The 20589-nt window shown below is 44.3% G+C and overlaps 1 protein-coding gene and 1 non-coding gene across 2 annotated transcripts in view; one reads left to right on the top strand and one right to left on the bottom strand.

The window, feature by feature from the left end:
- The window catches only part of TMEM266 (transmembrane protein 266), a 119397-nt gene that overhangs the window by 80763 nt on the left and 18045 nt on the right, over nucleotides 1-20589 (bottom strand). The window lies entirely within an intron of this gene.
- TRNAG-CCC (transfer RNA glycine (anticodon CCC)) lies at nucleotides 11619-11691 on the top strand. The gene has a single exon. It is a non-coding gene; the product is annotated as a tRNA-Gly (tRNA).

The following is a 20589-nucleotide window of genomic DNA, read 5'->3' as shown; positions in this document are numbered from 1 at the left end:
AGGCTGTGGACCTGGGGGAGAAAATGCCTGCTGAAAATCTGTCCCTGCAAATACAAAGAGCACTTCAGATGTCAGGCTCCCATAGTTAGGGGACTGATCACCTGCGTGACAGAATGACATGGAATAAGAGCAGTGCAGTGATAATCAGCAATGTGGGTTCTAGCCTCTGACGTCCCTCTTTCCACTGAATCGGACAAGTCTCCTCTCATTTCTCAATTTCTCATCTATAAAGTGAGACCAGATTTGCTCACTGAAATAACTGAACTCCTAGGATGAGCCAGACACTGGGGCTAGGTGTTGAGAACACAAGTGATATTCATGGAGGTAATGGTTTGGATAATTTTCTAATGAACCTTCCAACTTAAAAATTCTATTTTATGGACAGGCTTTGGACCTGGACCTGGGTTCAAATTTGAGCTTTGTAACTTAGCATCTGAGTAAAAGCAAGCTCTTAAATCTCAGTTTTCTCTGCAACATTTATATGTCAAACGTTTCTCAATGAAGGTAGTTTAAGGACTTCTCTGGTGATCCAGTGGTGAAGAGTCTGCCTTGCAAGGCAGGGGATATGGGTATAATCCTGGTCAGGTGTCATGAACCCCACATCCTGCCCAGTGAGCTCAGTTAAGTTAATGATCCCTAGGACATGATCTCTACACACACAAAAAACAATAATTTGTGGACCTCGCTTGACCATGTGGGGTCAAGAAAACTCTCCTGCACAACCTGGATGAGGAGCTGAGGATGGAAGCACAGAGTCTACTCAAGAAAAACAAAGAAGCTCTTCTTCCCCCACCCCACTTTTCTTTTGATTATAAAACTGGAGCCCTGTAAGTTCTCAGGGTGCAGCATCCTCTTGCCTGCCTGCTTGTAAGGCTCACAAATGTCCTATTCTAATAAATCACTTCTTATCTATCACTTTGCCTCTTGCTGAAGTCTTTTCTGTGCTGGGACATGCAGGATTATAGTACTGGAGCTCTTCGGAGTCCCCAATACAATATCCAACGGTGTTAGAGGATAGGAGGAAAGCACTTCACAAGGAAGACTCAATGCAGCCACTTCCCAGGCACCTACCACCCTCCCTGCATGAACTACACACTCCAGTGTGGGAGCCACTGGCCACATGTGGCTACGGAGCACTTGCATTGTTGCTGCCCAAACTGAGCTGTTCTGTACAAGCAAAACACACACTGAAGACGTATGAATAATATGAATAAAATCATTTTTATATTGATTGCATGTTAGAATGATAATATTCTAGATATATTTGTTATTAAAAATACATTAAAATTAATCTCACCTATTTCTTTTAGGGCTTTCCAGGTGGCTCAGTGGCAAAGCATCTGCCTGCCAATGCAGGAGACACAGGAGAAGCAGGTTCAATCCCTGGATCGGGAAGATCCTCTGGAGTAGGAAGTGGCAACACACTCCAGTATCCTTGCCTGGAAAATTCCATGGACAGGGGAGGCTTGTGGGCTACAGTCCAGGGGGCCGCAAAGAGTTGGACACGACTGAGCACACACGCATACACACCAGTTTCTAACTTTTTAATGTGTTACTAGAAAAATTTTACACTGTGTGTGTGTGGTTTATACTTCTCTTGGACAGTGTGAGCTCAAAGAAACAAAAGCACACTCTGCTGTCCTTGGTCTTTCTTGGCTGACAGTATGATGGGGAGAGGAATCTTATACGTGAATCCACCCACAAGAGAAGCCCAGTGTGGTGCAAAACCTCGGGACAAAAAAATAGAAAAGAAGGGGGAATCAGGTGGGTCGGGGTGGCTCTGCTGGCAAGCTTTAAGGAGGAGCTCAGGTATGAGTATGATGAGGGTAGGCAGAGGGCACTCCCAAAGGGATGCTTGGACTGAGTAAGCTTCTTCAGGGAAGGGCCTATGATTCTCCCACTATGCCTTGCATATGACAGAGACCTGATGACTATTCATTCTCTGCAGGGGCTGAGGGATGTTGGGCTGAAGGGGAGCACAGGAACTGTGCAGAGGGTTGGTGAAAATGGAGGGCCTGTTTGTGAAGAGGCTGGTCCCTCTGAACTGGGAGTCTGCGCACCTGGGAACAAGTAGGAGCAAGGTTGGCTAGCCAGGGTGGCAGTTTAGCATGGATGCAGTGGGTGGCAAGGCCATCTCTGATCTTCCCTGGGTATCGCGGGCTCATGCTCCCACGTATAATCCTTCCCTAGGCACGGGGTGACTGTGTAATGACAGACCACTGACAAACAGACTAAAATTTGCATGTCTGAGGGAACACTGTTCTGTAGTCTAAGTAGGGCAGGCCTAAATGTTTATTCTTGCACATCCATTCATCTGTCTTCCATTCAAACATTTCCTGAGCCCCTAGCTGGCACCCAGGTACAGGGGCCACTGAGAACTGAGGCATCATCTCTGCCATTCCCTTGAGTAGGGGTTGGCAAACTATGGCCTAGAGGCCAGATCCATCCCATCGCCTGTTTCAGCAAACAACACTTTACTGGAACACAGTCACACCCCATCTTTTATGTATTGTCTGACTGCTTTTGTGCTACAATCTGTACAGACTGAATAGTGTGGCAGAGACTGAATAGTCTACAAAACCTAATATATTCACTATCTGCCCTTCTGCAAAAAGTGCCTGCTGACCCCTGCCTTAGAGCACTAGCCATGGAAGCAAATACTGATCATGTGACACGATCAGAGTTCTGCGGGGAAGGATGGGCTCCTGTGAGAAGGAAGGGAGGGAAGGAGGTATCAGAGGAGCTGATGCTCAAGCTGCGCCTTGCAGAACCGTGGGTCTGCTGGGCAGAGGAGGGACCAGAGAAATGGGAAGGACCCTCTGAAGAGAAAAACTGGCGTATGTGAACACACAGAAGCAAGACAGGGCAAACTCTGGAAGCTGGCTCTGGCAGGACCACAAACTTTAAGCAAGCCTTCGGTGCAGCCTGGCAATCCCACATCCATCGCCTAACCCCACCACTCTCCTGCTTTCCTGGATGACTACTGGGTGCCCTCCTCTCTCTCCTTACCCCTCCAATGCCTGTGTTCACACTCAGTCGATGAACTCCTCCTAACTGCCCTGGGGGAACTGAGACATTTGCAAGAGAACCTCCCCACACTCCCCATGCCCTAGCCACTGTCTTATCTGCAGCCTTGCCACCGATTCTGCCCTCCCTCCATCCTCCAGACAAGACATCCATCCTGTCCATATCCTAGCCACGGACCATCCTACCCTGTGGGAATCAGATCCCTTCGGCTCTTCCTTACTCAAGGCATGGTTTTCTCAATTCCCCTGTGGGGAAACTTTACTTCCCTTAACATCATAAGCCTCTGGCTACTTCTCTGCTCCTTCACAGCACCTTCATCTGAAAAGGTGTGTACAGGTGCTATTTCCAATTCCTCTCTCCTCATTCTCTCTGGAATCTATCACCTCACTCAAGCTTTGGTCTCCACCTCTGCAAAACTGCCTTCCCTGAAGTCATTGACAACCTACTTGTTGATAAATCTGCTGGCCAATTTTTTTAAGGTTATTATTATTTATTTATTTATTTTGGCTGTGCTGGGTCTTTGCTGCTGCCTGTGGGCTTTCTCCAGCTGTGGTGAGCAAGGGTTACTCTCTAGATGGCGCGGGCTTCTCATTACAGTGACTTCTCTTGTGGAGTATGAGCTCCAGAGTGCATGGGCTTCAGTAGCTGTGGCGTGCGCATTCTAGTTGCTCCATGGCATATGTGATCCTCTGGGACCAGGGATGGAACCCCTCCCTGCACTGGCAGGCAGATTCTTAACCACTGGACCACCAACAATTCTTGATTTTCAGTCTCCCTGTCCTAATATAAGCATCTGACCTCTTCTCCAATATACTTTCTTTACTGGCATCTAGAAATCCACCCTCTCCTGGATTTTCCTACTCCTATACAGGGCACTCCAGTATTCTTGCCTAGGAAATCCCATGGACAAAGTCTGAGCCTGGTGGGCTACAGTCCATGGGGTCACAAAGAGTCGGATACAACTTAGCAACTGAGCATAGAGGCCACTCCTCTCTATCTTCCCAACTGATAAAAGCTCACTTTCCTCCATCCACTCTCCTGGCATCTCATCCAGACATTATAAGCACTGTCTAATGAGCTTGCTGTGATGGTGGAAATGTTCTCTATCTGTGCAGTCCAGTACGGTAGCCTCTGCTCACATTTGGCTGTTGTGCACTTGAAATGTGGTTAGTGTGACAGAAGGGGCTAAATTTTAAATGCTATTTACTGTTAACTCATGTTAAATATAAAAAGCCTTTTATGGTTAGTGGCTACCATATTGGACAGTGCAAGTTTATTTGCTGATGACTTCTAAACACATCTTTACCCTCAAATGTTCCCATTAATTCCAGACTCATGGATCCAACTGTCAACCAGAAAACCTGACTTAGATGTCTCATCTACCCCATCACAGCCCTTCCCATCTCTGTGAACAACAAACCATCCTTCCAGTTGCTCAGGCCAAAGAGTCTTGGAACCATCCTGATTCCTTCCTTTCATGCTCCATATCCAATCTGTCAGCAAATCTGTCAGTTCTACCTTCAAAATACATTTCAAATTTTAACACTCCTCACCACCTCTCCACTCCAGTCCAAGCCCCTGTCATCTCTCAGCTGGATTACTGCAATTGACAGCTCACCTGTTCCCCTGCTTCCACCTTCACCTGTCCTTCACACAGCAGAAACCCTTTTAAAACCCAAGTCAGACACATCATCCCGCTGCTCACCACCTCCTGTGGCTTCCCGTCCTGGCCACTGAGTGACGGCCCTCAAGGTGCTATACTCTGTCCCCTGCCTTCTCTGCAACTTCCACCTGTCTCCTGTGACTCCACCTCTCCAGCCTTGCTGACTGTGTTCTAGACATGCCAAGCACACTCTATTCTGGGCCTTTTCTTTGTCTGGGATGTTTCTTCTCTGCCTGGAATGTCGCAGGACTTGCACTTTCACTTCCTTCAGGTCTTTGCTCAAAAGTCACCTTATTAGCAAGGTCTTCCCAGACCACCTTAATTCCAAGAGCATGCTCTGCTCACATTTCTTATCTCCTCTTCACAGCATGTCTTACCATGTGTATAATATACTATATGATCAGTATTTGCTTACTAAGTACCTCCCTCATTAGAACATAAGCTCCTTGAGAGCAGGGGTTTTGTCTCTCTCATTTACCACTGTATCCTCAGCATCCAGAGCAACAGATGCTCTAGAAATACTTACTGAGTGAATGAAGTGTAAGTGGTGGCATGCATAGGAAGGTGGAGAGGCTTGGGAGGCAGATGACTTGTGAAGAGACAGCGGGATACGACCCTCGGGGACTGGACATGAACGTGGAGTCGCCACCACAGGTCACCCAGTCACCCTGCCCCTCCACCCAGCTGGCTTCTTCACCCCCACTCAGCAGTGCTCCCAGGACCGCTGACCTCCTGCAACCCCCATCTTCGTGGAGGAGGAGGAAGGCACACCGCTGCTTCCAGCCGAGGAACCTGGGTCTTTGTTGACCACCCAAGTAGTGCCTCCTCCAAAGGGAGGCATCTCTGAAGAAGAGTGCCTGCTCCCGGCCCCACTCCTACCTCAACTGGAGCAGGGAGCTGACCAGGGCTGGCAGGCTGTCCGTCTCAGGCTGTCGTCCCGCAGCTCCGGCTGGCTGTCAGAGGGCATGGAATCCGTGGGCGACAAAGGGGTGAGGGGAGGGATATGTCCTCTCTGTGGATCTGAGGCAGGAATCCCAGCCTTCTCTGGATTCTGACAAGACATTTTGCAATTGTGGTGTCGGGGCGTTTTTACACGGTTAGAGCCCTTGGACATCACCCAGGGACTAGTCCAATCACCTCACCTTGTAGGTAAAGAAACCGAGGCCCAGAAAGAGGCCCAAAGTCACTCAATGACTTAGTGCCTGAGCCAGGACTGGAATCTGGGTCTGCCTCCTGTTTCTCTTCACCACATGGTGCCGCCTGGATAACAGTGTCCTTTGGATCCATTTCTCTTGGCCCCTCTTTCAGACCAGGCCTGGTGGCTTCAACAAAATGCTGATTCCTGAATCTAACTGGGGCTGTGCCATCGCAATCCGGGTAAGGAGCGTCCTCCTTTGGACCTTAACCTCTGAGCCTGTGCATTAGGATCTGACCCTGATCCCCACACACTCGGATGGAAATTAGAGGACTCCTGTAGTTGTCACGGCAACTCAGAAGTGCTTTGGTGTCTGGTACTTCAGCTGCTTGGCATCCCTCAGCGAGATGCTTTGCTAGGTCTCAGCTCTGTCACCAACCAGCTATGTTATCCCGGGAAAGTCACTAATTTATCCATCTATCTACCCATCCATCATTCACTGCCATCCAAAAAGAATCTGTGCCAACTTAAAATATCACCTAAAAAACAAGACCATAAAAAAAATAAATTAATAAAAGCTCTAAATCATGTTCAGGTAGAAATATAGAGAGATTACAGGGGTTAAAAAAAACCCAAAAAACCCAAGCTAAGTATTGAACAGGTATTGCTTTGGTAATTAGGAACAAAGCTTAAGAACCTAAGCTGATATACAGCTCTTCCAGTTTCATTGTGGGCTTTCAAGTCTTTTCTGCTCCCTGGCCTTAGTTTCCTCATCTGTAAAATGATGGGGTTGGACGTAATGATCTAAGATTCATTTCAGCGCTGTCATTTTGTGACTCTGTTTTCATAGAAGGATGGGGCAACGTGGCCACTCCACACCCCTCCTCCTCTCCCCATCTCCCTCCTCCCCAGTGGCAGCACAGGGACTGACCCACAGACATACTCAAGCCACGTGTTCTGAGTTCCCCAGATTGCGGGAAATGGACACAACCTGCTGTTAACAGAAGCCACTCGTCCAGTTCATTCAATATTTACCGAGCACATAACATAAGCAGGGCGCAATGCCAAGGTCATGGAGGTAAGTCAGGTAATTCTGACAAAGACGCTGTCCCCAAGGCATTTTCAAAGGCAATGTAAAGTCAGAAGTAGTGGGTTCTAAAGAGGGCAGAATCAGAGACACAGGTTTGCAAGAGCTCAGAGGATTCAAGAGCCCATTTTTTACTGAAGGAATTAGGGAAGCTTTGGGAGGACATTTTTAAACATGGCCTTGGAAGAAGGGTAGGATTTTTAAATGATGAAAGTAATCCATGCACATAGTAATAACAATTCAAATGGTTCGTTAAGTATATAAAATGACAGTAAGTTCTCCTCTCAGCCTCCTACCCCTCAGTCCTAACCTGCTGAGGCAACCACCTCAGGTCACTTGCAAAATACCTATTTTAAGCTTCCTGTCTGCTGCATCGACTTGGGACAGTTTCTCCTCCTGCTCCCCCTTCCAGGAAGTGTGATGAGGTTGCTGGTACCTGGGCACCTCTCTCTGCCTCACCTGAGGAAATGGGACAGTGGTGTGGAGTACATGCAGATGTACGCTCTGGAGCCAGACAGCTGAGGTGCTAATCTCACTGCTTCCATTTTCTAGCTGTGTGACCCTGGGCAGGTCGCTCCACCTCTCTGTGCTTCAGTATCCTTATCTGGAAAATGGATATAAAAATATCACCTAACTCATAGCCTTGTCATGAATTCAATAACTTTTAACAGGCTTAGGATAGTGACTGGGACATAGTGGAGACTCAATGAATGGTAGCTGTCTTATTGCTAATACTCTTCTCCACATTCCAAATTTTGATTACCTGTTCAAGTTCTTCTTTACATGTCAAGGTTTAAATCATTCAGATTCTGCTTTGGAGCTCCATGAATTTTTGCATGCTTTGTAAACTTCACATAAATTGAATCTAAAACTTGAAGAACAATAAGCAATATTTACATTTATGATTACATACACTGCAGAATCAGGTAGGGTGAATAAATCATGACAGAAAGGGCTATAACACTATTTCCAGCCAAGTTACTGGATGGAAAAAATTCAAATATATAGGTTTATTGTTCTTTCCTTATCTGCCACCAAACTGCTCAAAATCATATTATATTTCAGTTTGCTTCATGTTTGGCCCAGACTTCTTCCACAGGCTTTTCTCTACATTTCTGAGGTTTCTCATTGCCCTTTTGCTTATAGAAAGTAGACTATATGTTTTCTTCATCCTATAGTAAGACTGTCAAGATCTCTAATTTTCCTATTAAATGATCAATTTTGGACACATTACTCTATGGATCTGCTCTACCACTACTAATCTGACATGGCTCTATTTTTTCCCCCTCAGATCCCATGTTTCTTCTTTATTGAATTTCTTTCATCTTTTTCTGGAGTACACCTTCAAGTAATTTTCTTGAGTAAAATTATGTGGAAAGGAAATGTTCCAAATATTTGTATGCCTGAATGTGACATTATTTTACACTATGCTTTTTCTAATTTTTCTCCTAAATTCTCTTGAACTCTATGGTTTCCATCCCTGCCCTCCAATAAAAGTGCAAAAATGCTCTTGATGCGTTAGTCAGGGATCTCCTAGTTACCAAACACAATGTACACATTTAGGCCTAAACCTTTCTGTGACATTTGACATTGTTGATGACCCTCTGGTTCTTAAAACTCTTTATTCTCTTAGTTTTGAGGATTCTTTGTCCTTTTCCTCTTTCTCTGTTTATTTCTTTTGAGGCTTTCCCTTCTCAACTCTACAATAGTGATATTCATTAAAAAAAAAAATTTTTATGATTTATTTGGCTGTGCTGGGTCTTAGTTGCAGCACATGGTATCTTTGTTGCTGCATATGGGATCTCGTTCCCTGACCAGGGCTCGAACCCGCATTGGGAGCAGGGAGTCTTAGCCACTGGACTACCAGACCAGAGAAGTCCCAATGCTGATATTCTTTGATGTTCCATCTCTTCCAAACTCATGATCTCTTCTATATGGGCTTTCAAAAAAGGCTCATCTAATCCTAGGGCTTCAGCCACGATCTCTGTGTCGAAACAGAGTTCTAACTAAATACTGCATAATAATTTCAAAATTAGTATGTTTAAATCTTATTTTTTTCTTGGCCATATCATGCCGCTTGCAGGATCTTAGTTCCCTGACCAGGGATTGAACCAGCGTCCTTGGCAGTGAAAGCATGCAGTCTTAACTAGTGGACCACTAGGGAATTCCCAAGTATGTTTACATCTTAATCATAAACGTACTTCCATTCAAAGGCTGTTTCCATTCTTGTGGTTTTAATTTGGGGTAACGCAGTCACCACTGACCCAAATCTCCCCTCTTAAGCACTATTTAGTCATCCTCAACCTCTCCTTTGGCATCTCCCAACCAGTTGCCTTACCAATTCAAGTCTATATCAGAAATATCTCTGGAATTTCATCATCTTCCCTGTTCTCAGAGCTGCCGCTGTTGCTGCTTAGTCGCTTCAGTTGTGTCTGACTCTGAGTGACCCTAAGGACTGCAGCCTGCCAGGCTCTTACGTCCATGGGATTCTCTAGGCAAGCGTACTAGAGTGGGTGGCCATGCCCTCCTCCAGGGGATCTTCCCAACCCAGGATCAAATCTGGGTCTCCTGAATTGCAGGCAGAGTCCTTATCACTGAGCCACTAAGGAACCCCCATTCTCATTGCCACCTTAATTCAAATCCTCATCATTTCTCACCTGGATTACGGAAATAGCCTCCTTATTGGCCCTTCTGCCCCCCAGCCTCCTCCCAGTCTCTCTAGCCTTCATTCAGCTAGTTATGTTCCAAAATTTTTTGTGTGATAAAGCATGCATGTATGCTAAGTTGCTTCAGTCATGTCCAACTCTTTGTGACCCTATGGACTGTAGCTCACCAGGTTCTTCTGTCTATGCGATTTTTCTAGACAAGAATATTGCAGTGGGTTTGCATGCCCTCCTCCAGGGGATGTTTTCAACCCAGAGATCGAACACATGTCTCCTGAGTCTGCTGCATTGCAGGCAGATTCTTTACGCACTGGGCCACCTGGGAAGCCTGTGTGTGATCATCTTTCCTCTATTTAAGACTCAACTGGTTCTCTACTGCTTATATATATATATATAGAATTATGCTCAAACTCCTAAGAATTACACACAACACTTTGCAATTTACCTCTCTACATTTATATTTTGAATCCTTCTCTCACCCTTCAGCCCCACCTTTTCTATATACACTTCAGCCACAAACATTTCCAGGGATCCCATCCTTCCTAGACACTATCTCCCTAGACTCTATGTGTTCTTATTTACTGTTTCAGGCTCCGTTGTTCCTTCTACAATCCCAGAGAACTTGGCTAATAACTGTCTAGCATACAGTACTGTTGAGATCTATTTTCTGCTTCCTCTGTGGCTATGCTGTCAACTCCTGGGAAGCCAGGCCTATGTTATATTTACTGGTCTCATCAGCACCTACCACAGGTCTAACCACATGATGATTCGAGTTGATGTCAAGAGAAGAAAAGACAGCAAAACCTCAGGGAATGAGTATATTCAGGAGCAGGAAGAGGAGCCACGATGAGGGTTGTGTGAGGGTAATAAGAACCCTGCAGAGTCACAAAGGCCTAGGGGAGAGAATTTCAAGGAGGAGGGCATGGTTGGTGATGTCGAATGTGCAGGGAGGTTGAAGATGAGGCTGGAGATGATGACGCCACTAGATCTGGAGACTTGGAGGTCTCTGGCCACCTTCAGGAAAAACATTCCAGTAGCAGGAGAAAGGAGTTCATGAGATCTGAAAGGTTTGCAAGGGAGGAAGGGGCGTGAAAGCAGTTATTTTCTGACCTGACTGCTACAGCACTTGACATTGACCCTCCCTATTTATTGAATCACTTACCCCTTCTTTGGCTCTTACGAAGCACATTTTGTATCTCCTCAGATTCCTTCATGGGCTCCTAGTTCTCCACTGACCTTTAAATGTCAAGGTTTCCAAGGTTCTGTTTTTAGCCCTTGTCTCTGCTTAATCCTCAAGCTCTCCCATTCATGATGATTTCAATGATGCCTACCTCTTGGTGACCCCACACTCTTACCTTCAGCCCTGGACTCTCCCTAGGCTTCAGACCCATCTTTAGCTCTGCCTGTTGCACATGGAGATTCCTCAGGGTTACAACAAGCTCACCTTTCTGGAACCCAACTCACTGGCCACCACCAAAAATCCTCCCTCAAAACCTGCTTCCAAATTTTCAGCAACTGTATCAACCTATCAAAGGGTACAATCCAAAGACTTAACTCTTCCCTCTTCATTTTTTAAGTTCTGTCAATCCTACCACCTCCTTTTCATACACTAAAAACAAACTAGGACGAGAAATAAGAAAACAATCCCATTTACAAATCACTTCATAAAGAATAAAAATGCCTAATAATAAATCTAACTAAGGAGGTAAAAGACCTGTACTCAGAAAAATGATGACGTGATGAAAGAAACTGAAGATAATGCAAAAAAATGGAAAGATACACTGTGCTCATGGATTGGAAGAATTAATACTACTAAAATGAACATACAATCTAAGGCAATTTACAGATTCAATACAATCCCTATCAAAATGCCAATGGCATTTTTCACAAAACTAGAACAAATAATTATAAAATATGTAGAGAAACACAAAAGTCCCTGAATAGCCTAAACAGTCTTAAGGAAGAAGACAAAGCTGGAGGTATCTTGCTCCCTGATTTCAAACTACAAATCTACAGTAATCAAAATAGTATGGTACTGGGACTTCCCTGGTGGTCCAGCGGTTAAAACTCTGCATTCCCAATGCAGGGGGCCTGGGTTCAATCCCTGGTCAGGGAACTAGATCCCACATGCTGCAGCTAAGAGCCTGTGTGATGCAACTGAAGATCCTGCACGTGACAACGAACATCTTGCGTTCTGTAACTAAGACCCGGTGCAGCCAAATTAAAAAAAAAAAAAAAAAAAGAATAGGATGGTACTGGCACAAAAGCAGGCACATGGGTCAAGGAAACAGAACAGAGAATCCAGGAAAAAAAACCTACATTGATATGGTCAATCCATCTATGACAAAGGAGGCAAGAATATTCAATGGGGAAAAGACAGCCTCTTCAACAAAGGAAAACTAGACAGAGGATGAGATGGTTGGATGGCATCACCGACTCAATGGACACGAGTTTGAGTAAACTCCGGGAGTTGGTGATGGACAGGGAGGCCTGGCGTGCTGCAGTTCATGGGGTCGCAAAGAGTCAGACACCACTGAGCGACTGAACTGAACTGAACTTGAGGCAACTACAAGCAAAAGAATCAGACTAGACACCCTTTCACATCACATATGAGAATAAACTCAAAACGGATTAAGGACTTAAATGTAAGGCCTGAAACCATAAAACTTCTGGAAGAAAACATAGGCAGTATGCTCTTTAACATGAGTCTTAGCAACACTTTTTTGGATGCCTCCTCAGGCAAAAGAAACAAAAGCAAAAATAAACAAATGGGATTGCGTCAAACTAAAAAGCTTTTGCAAAGTGAAACTGTTAACAAAATGAAAAGGCTGCCTACTGAATAGGAGAAGATATTTGTAAATGATATATCTGATAAGGGGTTAATACCTGAAACACACAAAGAACTTACACAACTCAACATCAAGAAGACAAAAAACTTGATTAAAAAATGGACAGAGGAGCTTAATAGACATTTTTCCAAAGCAGACATACAGATGGTTAATAGACACATGAAAAGATCCCCAAAATCACTAGCCATCAGGGAAATGCAAATCAAAACCACAATGAGATATCACCTCACACCTGTCAGAAGAGCCATTATCAAAAAGACAAGAGATAACAAGTGTTGGTGAGGATGTGGAGGAAAGGGAACCCTCATGCAGTGTTGGTGGGAATGTAAATTGATGTAGCTACTCTGGAAAGGAGCATGGCAGCCTCCCTTAAAAATTAAAAATAGAACTACCATATGATCCAGCAATTCCACTCCTGGGTACTTATATAAAGAAAATGAAAAGATATATGCACCCCTATGTTAATTACAGCATTGTTAACAATAGTCAAGATATGGAGGCAATCTAAGTGCCCATCAATAGAAAAATGGATAAAGAAGATGTGATATACAGATATAGAGATACACACATATACACACAATGGAGTATTACTCAGCCATGAAAAAGAATGAAGTCTTGCCATTTGTGACAACATGGTTGGACCAAGAGGTGTTAAGTGAAATAATATACACAGAGAAAGACAATATTGTAGATTTCACTTATATATGGAGTCTAAAAAACCAAAATAAATGAACAAACATAACTAAACAACAGAGTCACTGATACAGAGACTAACAGGTGGTTGCTAGAGGGGAGGGGGTTGGAGAAAGAAGAAAAAAAGAATCCTAATACCTCAATAATCCAGAAATGCATCCCCTCTTTTTCCAAACCTATTGCTTAAATTCTAGCATTCTAAAATTTTTCTACCACATTGTTACACCCCAAGTCAATTCTCAATTCCTCTTTGAGCATTCTCCACACTGTTTCCACAGAAGTCGTTTTCCTCTAGTACTTAAAAAAAAAAATGGATGCATAATTTACATACAAAAAAACACACAAATTGTAAGTGCAAAATTTGACGGGCTTAAACATAACCACCACCCCAATCAAGAAACAGAACATTCCCATAGCCTCAGAAGGTTCCCTTATGACTCTCTCCAGTCAAGCCCCTGATGCCCAGAGGCAGCTGATGTCCTGATTTCTATTACCATAGAACAGTTTTGCCTGTTCTTGAACTGTATGCAAATGGAATCACATGGTACGGATTATCTTGTGTCTGGATTCTTTAGTCAACACAGTGTCTGTGAAAGTCACCCAGGCTATGGCATTTTCACTAGTTTCTTCCTTTATGTTGCTGCGTATGCATGCTCAGTCACTTCAGTCGTGTCCAACTCTGCAACGCTCTGAACTGTAGCCCGTCAGGCTCCTCTCTCCATGGGATTCTCCAGGCAAGAATACTGGAGTGAGTTGCCATGCCTTCCTCCAGGGGATCTTCCCAACCTAGGGACTGAACCCGAGTCTCCTGCATTGCAGGCGGATTCTTTACTGCTGAGCCACTGAGGAAGTCCTTTATGTTGCTGAGTAGTACACAATTGTATGGATATACCACAACTTATGTTTCCATTCAGGTGTTGATGAAAAATTGAGTTGTTTCTAGTTTTTGCTCTTATGAAAAATCTGTCATGAACTTATGAAAAAGCTGTCATGAACATTTTTGTATGTCTTTTTCAGACATATATTTTCAATTTTAGATAAATATATAGGAATAGAAGTGCCAGTTCATAGGACAGGTGTATGTTCAATTTTGTAAGGAACTGTCAAACAGCTCTCCAATATGGTTCTACTACTTTATAATTCCACAAGCCATGTCTGAGAGTTCCAGTTGCCAAAAAAATCTTTTTCAAATGCATATATGTCATGCCATTTTCCTACTTAGTGATCATCTCTATCTCCATATATGTTCAAATTCCACAGGAAATAGGCAAGGCTCTCCATTTTCTGTGTCCCAGTCATCCAGTCTCACTTCTTACTATTTCTCCACATGTTCCCTTCATTCTAGTCATAGAAACATCACTCAGTTCCCTCAACTGAAGAAGTCTTTTCACTTCTTTGTATAAGTCCTTCCCTCTGCCACAATGCCATTTTCCCCTCATTTACATAACGGATGTCTATTCATCTTTTCAAAGGTGTTTGCTGATTACTTCACACCTGTACCTACACCCCTACGAGTTAATGGCTGCTATTCTGTATCCCCTTAACATACACGGTATAACTCCATTAGAATACCCTGCTCGAAGCAAAAGCATTAGAACACATTATTTTCTTCTTGCTATCTGACTAGCTCCTGAAAGACACTTATATCACTGTTGAATGATGGTCTACTGCCAGATGACACTACCAGCAGTTGTGCATAAAGTAAGTAAAAATAGCCATGGCTCTTGCTCCCCTAGAGCTTAGGGTAGAGTGGAAAAGAAAGCCAGGTAACCACACTCATAAAAGGAGAATTAGGTACTGAGTTAAGTGTTCTGAACAAAGGGGGTGATGAGTCTACGAGTATGTAAAAGAAAAAAAATCTGTCCTAAATACGGTGGAGGAGGGGGCATGGAAGGTTTCCCTGAGCAGATAACCAGATAAGCAGATAACTAAAGCAGATAACTTTAGATTTGGAATCTAAAGGAGACACAGGGATTAATCAGGTGAGAGAACTTGAGACTGTTGAAGAAACTGAAATGAAGCTGGTGAGATTTGAGAACAGAAACTGACGGGCCCTGTGTGATGGAATAGAGTTGGACAAGCGCCAGACCAGAAGCTGCTCAGATTTGGTCACCATTTAGCTCAAGATCAAGCTGCAGGAGACCCGGTGGTATCGTCCTCCACTGACAGCCATGATGGATGCCCACTGTCCATCACTGTATGCAGCACGGGCTCATGCGAAACAGACATTTGTGAATTAATTTTAGAAGCATTCAAGAAGTTTGACAGCTAAGGGAAGGACGGACCACATGTATCTTGAATGCGCTGCAGAATTAAGGAATAGTGTTTTTAAGCAAAGGCACAACTTGGGTTTGTTGAGGGAATACAGCCAATAAAGGAATGGACTATGTAAAGAGAGTTCTCATGTAGGTGGGAAGGATGGAATCACAAATACAGAGATTATCAGTTTTGAAAAGGAAGAATAATTCTTCCACTGAGGTATGAGAAAAGGGCAGAAAAATAGCGAAAGATCTAGAAAAAAGACATGAACTCATGGCAGATATGTTGTTACTGGGCAAGGGTGTTATTACAGTCACGTGGGTTCACTGGAAATTTCATTGATTCTGCATGGTGCTATCAGACGATCACTCTTTGTCAGCTGTGCTGTGGATTCTGCCTGCAGTCATGGCAGCAGATTTATAGAGTGGTGACTCGCAACCAGCATGACACTGTTTTCACATACATTCGCCATCTCACTAAATTTTCACAGTTCACAATTTTTCAAAGTACATAATTGTAGGCCCAACTTACAGATGAATTACAATTTATAGAACTTGGGTTCAAGGAGGTTGAAAACCTTTCCTGGATCCACACTGTCTGTGAGTAGATGACCTGGAACTGGAACTCTAGTCCTGCGGCAACTTGGTAGACTGGCCATTCTGCTACCTGTGCTCTGGTTTCAGATGCTTTATTCCAACACAGCTGGAACATGGGCACAGCGCAAGGCAGCAGAGGCAGTTTTTGCCTATAGGGCTGGTTTAATTTGCACAGTGTGCTTTCTAGGGTCTCCTTACGAGTAAATGAGTAATAAGAAAACAGTTTGGGAAGCTAGAATGCAACACTCTGGCCTAGAATGCACTGTCCTCTTACTGAGATGGGAAGAATCATAAAGAAACCAACATTGGAGTATGCCACAGGTTAACCTGACTAAAGATGAGGTCAGTAACTTCTCTGTAGAGTGCCATGAGTCCAAGAGTGCCATGGAGACATGCCTTCATTCGACATTTTGAGCTTCAGGCACAAATGCCAAGATGGCAATAGCTCGGGTAACTAGAGTGACTATGGGCGGGGCAGCCCTTAGAAGACAAACCTATCCCAACAGGAGAAAAAAAGCCTTTGGAATAAGTGCCAGAGTGTCCACGGAAAGCTACAAAGCTATAAAGACCCTGGGCCAGGAGACAGGTGTCCACACCAACAGAGAACAGCAGGTGATTCGGGAACTGGCTCCATCTGTAGAGAGCAGTACTGCTGGAGTGATCTGAATTAGAGGAGGGAAAGGGAGCCAGATGGGCAGGTTCCTTGTTTGGAGAGGTGCCTTTAGGGATCTTAACAGGAGACATTGCGCATCACTGCTGCCACCAGCCAGTGTGGTCTCTTGATCATTATTAAGCTTCCTTATGCTACCTGATTGGAGAAGGAAATGGCAACCCACTCCGGTATTCTTGCCTGGAGAATTCCATGGACAGAGGAGCCTGGTGAGCTATTGTCCATGGGGTCGCAAAGAGTTGGACATGACTGAGCGATTAACATTCACACATGCTATCTTATGGGCTTCCCAGATGGCAGAGCGGTAAAGAAACTGCCTGCCAATGCAGGAGACATGGGTTTGATCCCATGTCTGGGTAGGGAAGGTCCCCTAGAGCAGGAAATGGCAACCCACTCCAGAAATCTTGCCTGGAAAATTCCATGGACAGAGGAGCCAGGCAGCTACAGTCCATGGGGTCATAAAGAGTCAGACGTGATTGAGCACACACACACATGCTATCTTATAGCCCATGCACTTGCAGATTGAGATCTACTTAGTCTGGGCTGTAGCTGACATTTTTTTTTTTTATTAAATTTTTAAAAAATCTTTTGTTCATTCCACATGACATGCAGGATCTTAGTTCCCCAACCAGGATTGAACCCTGATTGAACCCTGCATTGGCAGCACAGAGTCTTAACTACTGGACCAACAGGGAAGTCCCCAATTCATATTTATTTTAGCATAACCGAAGACTCATTCCAGCCCATGCAGCTTTTCCAGTTTAAGGAGCTATAGTCAGTTGACCAGCGCCCCTGCAAAACTCATGTGTGATCTTATTTAGAAATAGGTCTCTGTGATTAATTAAATAAGGACATATTAGAGTAGGGGAGGCCCTAAATTCAATGACAGGTTTCTTTAAAAGAGACAGACGCAGAGAAGGCAGAGAAGGCCATGCGAAGACCAAGGCACAGACTGGTGTAATGAGGCCACAATCCAAGAAACACCTGCGTCCACCAGAACTGGCAAAGAGGATTCACCGCTAGAGCTTTCGGAGGGAATATAGCCCTGTTGACTCCTTGATCTTAGACTTTCGGCCTCCAAAACTGTGAGAGAATAAATCTCTGCTCTTTTAAGCCTCTCAGTGTCTGGTACAGCATCCCCAGGAAACTAACACAGGAACTGAGGTCATTCTCCTGAAAGATACATCAATGAGCTCTCCAGGCCTCAGCAGCCCCTTACTTCACCCCTATATGTGAGCGCCAAGAAAAAAATGTCTGCTGAATAAATACATTTCCCAGATTTTAAATTGAGGGAGAGGCATGATGTTCCCTGAGGAGGTGTAGAGGGATCGACAGTAACAGCAGACAGTATCTGGAAGACTCTAAGCCTGTATCTCAAGAAATCTGATCATGTGGCTTTAGCAGGCAAATTCACTAAGCGTCAGGATGTGGTCTCTAGTTTTGTCATTCTCAAGGTTGAGTCAACCTTTGCATGATTAGCTAAATCATGCTAATCAAACTCGCAAGAAATAAAAACCAGGTTGCAAATGTATTCATTGGTACATGTGTGAGAAAGAGACAAAGCTTCCCTTTCAGGATCCAAAATGCTCAAGTTCACTACCAGGGCCCAGAGTGAGTATACCAAAAGCTGATCAGAGAATATATATACATATTTGGCTGCATTAAGTCTTAGTTGGATCTTTAGTTGTGGCATGTGGGATCTAGTTTCCTGACCAGGGATTGAACTTGGGCCCCCTGCGTTAGAACAAAGAGCTTTAACCACTGGACCACCAGAGAAGTCCCAATAATTGAATTCAACTTGCTATATTATAGGTATGTTCTGGACTTGCTTCCCTAATGTCACAAAGCAGGTGAAGTTCACTAAACTACCAGGTTCTTCTAAACCCACACAGACTGCAGCACACCAGGCTTCCCTGCCCTTCACTATCTCCCAGAGTTTGCTCCAATTCCTGTCCATTGAGTCGGTGATGCCATGCAACCATCTCATCCTGTCATCCCCTTTCCTCTTGCCTTCAATCTTTCCCAGCTTCAGGGTCTTTTTCAAAGGGCTGGTCCTTCACATACACGTGGCTAAAGTATTGGAGTTTCAGCTTTAGTCCTTCCAATGAATATTCAGGGTTGATTTCCTTTAGGATTGATGGCTTTGATCTCCTAGCTGTCTAAGGGACTCTCAAGAGTCTTCTCTAGCACCGCAAATCAAAAGCATCAATTCTTTGGTGCCCAGCCTTCCTTATGGTCCAACTCTCACATCCATACATGACTACTGGAAAAACCATAGCTTCGATAGTATGGACATTTGTCGGCCAAGTGATGTCTCTGCTTTTTAATATACTGTCTAAGTTAGTCATAGCTTTTCTTCCAAGGAGCAAGCATCTTTTAATTTCATGGCTGCAGTCAGCATCTGCAGTGATTTTGGAGCCCAAGTAAATAAAATTTGTCACTGCTTCCACTTTTTCTCCTTCTATTTGCCATGAAGTGATGGGGCCAGGTACCATTTGTTAATAACCATAATTAATATCATAATTAATTTGATTAAGTTTCCTGTAGCTACTGTAACAAAGTATCACAAACATGGAGGTATTCTGTTTAAAGAGTAGAAATGTATTCTCTCACAGTTCTTGAGGACAAAGTTCCAAAATTAATGCGTTGGTAGTGCTGAAGAATTGATGTTTTTGAACTGTGGTGTTGGAGAAGACTCTTGAGAGTCCCTTGGACTACAAGGAGATCCAACCAGTCCATCCTAGAGGAGATCAGTCCTGGGTGTTCATTGGAAGGACTGATGCTGAAGCTGAAACTCCAATACTTTGGCCACCTCATGCGAAGAGTTGATTCATTGGAAAAGACCCTGATGCTGGGAGGGATTGGGGGCAGGAGGAGAAGGCGACGACAGAGGATGAGATGGCTGGATGGCATCACCGACTCGATGGACATGAGTTTGAGAAAACTCTGGAAGTTGGTGATGGACAGGGAGCCCTGGTGTGCTGCGGTTCATGGGGTCGCAAAGATTCGGACACTACTGAGCAACTGAAATGGACTGAAGTAAAGGCTGTGCTCCTTCTGGGAGAAGCTCTGGCTCTGGCCTCTTCCACCTTCTCGTCACTCCAGGTGTTCCTTGGCTTGCGGCCTCATCACTCCAGTCTTGGCCTCTGGGTCAACTGCCATTTCTTCTCCATGTGTCCATGATAATCCAGAATGATCTCATCTCAAGAATCTTAACTTAAATCACATCTGCCTCAAATCACATTCCCCCCACCACCAAAGTAACACATACAGGTTCCAGGGACTTGGTTTGAATACCTTTTGCAGTTTGTGGGGGGTGTGATTTGGCAAGTCACCATTCAAGGCTTTTGAACACTGGGACCTATTCATATTTCTTCAGTGTCTCACATATGAATGCAAATGAATAGGCAATCTTATTTATAAATTCTAAGGTGCCTCACTACCACTATAGACCATCAGTATCCCTCTGAAAGGTAATCTAGGATCTTTATACCACTGGTCACTCAAGCACAGGCCAGTGTGAATGGGTTTCATGGGTTCATGATTCAATGCGAATTATCTCTTACAAGAAACTCATCTCTTCAGGCCAACCTGTCTGTATAAACAGTAATTGCAACCAGCACTAACTTTGACTGTGATGTTAAATATGTTACATGATTATCCTTTGCTCTACCTGTTCAAATCCTTTCTACCTTTTGAGCCCCAGCTAATGCTCTATTTTCCTGGGACATGACATTTTCTTGCCCTCCACACCTTTTCACAATCCTGCTTTCCTTTGAGGTCTTCCCGCCCTTCCTGCCCATGGGAATCACTTCGGCTTTGTTGCTGTTCAGATGCCAAGCCATGTCTGCCTCTTTGTGACCCCCTGAACTGCAGCACGCCAGGCCTCCCTGTCCTTCACCATCTCCCTAAGTTTGCCCAAGTTCATGTCCATTGCATTGGTGATG

The sequence above is a fragment of the Muntiacus reevesi genome, chromosome 15, assembly GCF_963930625.1.
Source record: "Muntiacus reevesi chromosome 15, mMunRee1.1, whole genome shotgun sequence".
NCBI lineage: Eukaryota > Metazoa > Chordata > Mammalia > Artiodactyla > Cervidae > Muntiacus > Muntiacus reevesi.
Note: the sequence above shows the minus strand (reverse complement) of the source record. Positions and strands in the feature narration are given on the sequence as shown.